The sequence below is a fragment of the Penaeus vannamei genome, chromosome 27 (genome assembly GCF_042767895.1).
Source record: "Penaeus vannamei isolate JL-2024 chromosome 27, ASM4276789v1, whole genome shotgun sequence".
Lineage (NCBI taxonomy): Eukaryota > Metazoa > Arthropoda > Malacostraca > Decapoda > Penaeidae > Penaeus > Penaeus vannamei.
In genome coordinates, this window is record NC_091575.1 from 23,332,089 (window position 1) to 23,337,088 (window position 5,000).

Sequence of the window (5,000 nt, forward strand, 5' to 3'; positions counted from 1 at the left end):
ACATGTTCCCTAACAGACAGCTAATTCCCTTTACTAGTTGTTTAGATTTCTCCTTTCGTTTTGTTGACTTTAGTGGCAGTAATATTGATAGTGACAGAGTAGTTCACTAGGAAACTTCTTAGACACTATGTATATACACATTCAGGCGTAAAATTTGTATACTAGATGAAGAATTGTTACTTAAAAGGAAAGTCGGTTCACATTCGTCCGGAATGATATATCAACTTTCTCGTTTCATTATATATATATGTGTGTGTGTGTGTGTGTGTGTGTGTGTGTGTGTGTGTGTGTGTGTGTGTGTGTGTGTGTGTGTGTGTGTGTGTGTGTGTGTATGCACATTCACCGGTAAAAGGACTATGAATATAAGCACCATATCAGTTGATGTTGAATATCTTGAAGGTTTATTTACTTTTTTTCTGAAAGAGGTAAAAATTGAAATATATGAATAAATATGCATACATACATGAATACATACTAAATACATATATACATACATAAAGATATGCATACATAAATACGTATATACATAGATACATAAATACATAAACCAACACAGACAGACAGACGCAGGGAGGAGGCAGGAAATATGTGAATATAATGATAAGACCAAAACAAGAATATAAAAAAAGAACTAAGAGAAATTTCCTCTTTTGGAAGGAAAACGCCAAATGGATAACCCGAATAATAACGAAATTTCTTCCTTAATTGGTTTCCAGCGACCCTTAGTACCGTACTTACCCTGCCTTGTTCAGTAATTAGGTCTCTAGTGCTCTTCATGTGCGCTGGATCGTGGATTCATTTTTACGCTTAGTAGTGCGTTTCAGTGTCTTTTTTCCCTCAAAGGAACTCCTGTTTAGCCTATAGTTTGAAACCACTTAAGGCATTTTAAAATTTTCTTTCTAATGATGACATTCAAGTGGTCGGGGTCGCTTTGAAGAGATACTCAGCTTTGGCTTACGTGAGTACCATAAGATCCGTGCTGGTTAACTCTTTTTTCTAGGAAATGCCCAATTAACCTTTATTTTGAACACTTGAGACACTGTTTTGCTTTTTTATATGCTGATATTCAAGTGGGTGGAATCACCTTGACAGGACATCAGGTAATATATTTTCAGAGAATATATTATTACATTGAAATAAGTACCAGGGAATTTCAAGGCATATGCGAATGTCCACTTGCATCCTACAGTACGAATGTCTTGGTACCTAATATAACAGATTATTGGGATCTTTGGTCTCTTAACATGTTTATGGACTGTAACATACACCTTGCTAGTAGAAATTCCATGTAAGACTAACGACGAATGCCTCTCTCGTCAGACTGTATCCGATATGGAAGTGTGTTTTTCTGACCTTTGCATAACGCTCATATGTCTATCTCTACAAGCCCTGATTCTAGGCCGTACCTTCCGCTGGATTTCAAGGGCCAATTGGAAAGAATCGAGACAGACTTCTGCCATCGACCTCATTTTCATCGGATTTTTTTCAACGGAATCGATCTCAATTATCTCCTCACCTCTTTGCCTTACCGTCTTCTCACATGGACTTCGTGAAAGACGTCGTTCCTCGGCCCAAGAAAAGTTACAGAACTAAATACATTCTTTCCGGACGCAGCTACAGGTACTGGTTTCAGAGCTGAAGTGTCTCGGGAGAAAGTGGGACATCAAAGCCAATGTATCCCTCTAACCTCTTTCCATGTTTATATTACAATTCCTCTTAATAAGTCACACACACATACATACACCTGTTTTATGCATCTGCTTCTGAGAGGGCTATATCGCCATCGAAATTATTAAATAAAAAAAATAATAATAACAAGTGACCGAAATAGCTTCTATTCCATATTATTCGTATTTCCTTCTATCAATTTATTAAATAGAGTATAAACAAGTCGATTCCTTCGGTCAATATACAACAGATGACAATTCGGAAAAGAACACTTCGGGTCTGATATCACCCAAAAAGAAACATGGCATTACCGAAATAGTATTGAATCGATGATGATAATGATATAATCATTCTTGTAGAACACAGTATCTCCAACTATAGAATTCGTCACACTGAGGTGCCAAGGGCCAGTAGTGTGACGTGTCGGCACCAACCTATATTAATAAGGGCATCAAGAATAGTCTCTTGGATTCTTGCACACAGTTTTAATCCTTTCTTGGAGGAGACATCCGAGCTGAAAATAAATAAACAACATTGCAAACTATGTGCTGAAATGCAGCTCACCTTATAATGTATAAATCATTTCAAAATATAGAACCAATTTCATTAAACAATTGTAAACTACCTATATCGTATCCCAAAGCAGGTTGCACTGACGCTTCACATCACCAAAGGCATGTCACGTCACGACAGGTACATCATCTTATGGCAGGTAGCCAGCCTACGTCCTTGCATCTATGTGAGGCAATTCCAATTTCATAAAACATTATATCAGGTATCAGCACAAGACATATTACACCTACAAAGAAATAATGGCCCATTATTATTCATATAAAGATAAATACAGTATACAAATTGACACCAACCCCAGCGTTCTTTCCCAAACTACACTAAAGTCCTTGGGGTTACCACTGTGACTGCAACAGTTCTTTGGCACTTTCATTACCAGCTCTTTCCTAGAAATACTGGCGTTATATGAGTATATCACAGCACAAACGCAGTTTCCATGAACGTGTCAGTCAACAAACCCTCCTCGATCTGGTGGTGGCGCTCAGCACAGGCTCTCGCAGCCAATCATAACACAGAATATATAAGGACCAATCAGAACTAAGCGGTGCTCGTGCGTGAACCAATGAAATTCAAAGGTTAGGAAACACTAGTGCAAATGAGCTGTTATCAATAATTATCCAATGCATATTTAAATCGCATTCGTATTGTCAACGTATATCTTGATATTAATGATCAACCCAAAACACAACCTTCCGGTATAAGCGTGTTTTCATTAATTACAGTTGCTGCAAGGGGCGGAGCTACTTGCTGCCAGGGTAAATTTGGCGGGGAAAATGCGGTAATGTCTGGACCAATCACACATTTGATCTTGATAAACAGAATATCTGAATTATAATGACAAATATCAAATCATTTACTTGTACATCAGCCTATACACACATATATTTCATATAAAATAATCTACCTACTAAGCTATCTCAAATAAAAAATGCCAGCAGCAAATAAATAAATAAATAGATAAACGAAAAATAAAGTTAGAAGAGTTTTCTATAAAACTCATAAGTGTAATCAAAGAAAACAATAAAACATGAAAGATTCGCAATATTCTACAATACTGATCACCATCACCATCATTTTGAAATCGTCCCAATTTGCAAAGGAACGGAAATCAAGCAAAAACATGACAGAACTCTCAAGAGAACAGACAGGCAAAATATCCAAATGAACCTCCATTGGTCCAAAGGCATTCACAGTACCGTCAGAGCACCCCTAATCCTTTGATTAATTAGGTGTCGTTTCGCCAAATACTGTTCAGCTTCGAAGCGGCACCTGCTAGCCTGGGCATTATCCCCTGCTAGTTGTTTGTACAGACTAATGGCGTCCCATTGCCCCGGGTCCGTAGATGAGGCCGTCGACACTGCGCTGGGCTGAGCTACGTATTTCAAATGGATGCTGAGCTACGTATTTCAAATGGATACTGAGCTACGTATTTCAAATGGATACTGAGCTACGTATTTCAAATGGATACTGAGCTACGTATTTCAAATGGATACTGAGCTCCGTATTTCAAATGGATACTGAGCTACGTATTTCAAATGGATACTGAGCTACGTATTTCAAATGGATACAGAGCTACGAATTTCAAATGGATACAGAGCTACGAATTTCAAGTGGATACAGAGCTACGTATTTCAAATGGATACTGATCTGCACTTTCCAACAGCTGCCTCAGGTGGATAAGTCCCCCTGTAACGTAGCTAATTAGTTTACACAGCCCCTGGATTCAGAGATATACTGCGAGATCATGACAACAGAATTTTCGGTGTTATAGCATTGCAATGGAGAGACATTGTTCTACAACTAAACTGTCGTTGTTGTCGCGTTTGGTCGTCATCTCTAAAGCTTGTGGTTGTAGTCTTCTTGAGAGATACCATCACATGATACCCCTTTATACTTATGAAATTAGGTACTTTACTTCAGCACTAGGTAACATGTATCTTATGGATATTCAGCAATAAACGTCATTGTTATTGATTCTGTAGGAAATAATGCATAGAAATATAAATGGTACTGAATATTGAATGATGGTAGATAAAGAAAAAAAAAAAAAAACATCTAAGACGATCTGGGTGTAAACAGAACTAAACGGAAGTGTTCTTCCTTTCTTTAATTAATAAGGGTAGGAGGGATTATTCCGATTCAGTTACTTAAAGTGATTTATTCGGAATACCGAGGCCAATACGAGCCGTGCAGTTAAATTTTTCGTATTTTTTTTCTGTGCTAAGATGGGGATAAAGAATCGAGTTTTTTACATTTTAATCATACGACTATTATACCATATTACTCTGAATATGTTCAATATTTTGCTGGTGTAAGTCTGGTGTAGCTTCTTCTGATAGGTTAGTCATCGTTAATACGGAACAGAAAATCGTTTTATTGTTTTATTGCCTTTATACAATAGACACTCCGTAATAAGGTGAAACCATTATAACCGACCTTTGGCATCATTGCTGTTTCTCTCTCTCTTTCTTTCTTTCTTCGATTATGACTCATATTGTTAAACACTAAATAACAAGATATAGTTCCTGTCATACCATCGAAATGATAATACTAAAATATACTATAAAATCCACGTTATTAAGACGTAAATATTCTTCATTTCTTGCTCGGTGTGGGAAATATAAGCCCAGTTCACTACAAGTATTGTGAGAGTTTAAAGTGCCGTAGAATGTTTTTTTTTTTTTCTCTCTCCTGCATAAAAGTGTTTCTAATGAGCTGAGGCCGAATTTTTCAGGCACAACGTAGGTCCTAAGTGGGTAATG

The 5,000-nt window shown here is 37.2% G+C and overlaps 1 long non-coding RNA gene across 1 annotated transcript; it reads right to left on the minus strand.

Moving 5' to 3' along the window:
- Positions 1–1,328: 1,328 nt before the first annotated feature.
- On the minus strand, positions 1,329–2,699 carry LOC138866801 (uncharacterized). Its single transcript, XR_011399663.1, has 3 exons — positions 2,535–2,699; positions 2,294–2,403; positions 1,329–2,182 (listed from the first exon to the last, which is right to left on the minus strand). It is a non-coding gene; the product is annotated as an uncharacterized lncRNA (long non-coding RNA).
- Between the last annotated feature and the right edge of the window lie 2,301 nt (positions 2,700–5,000).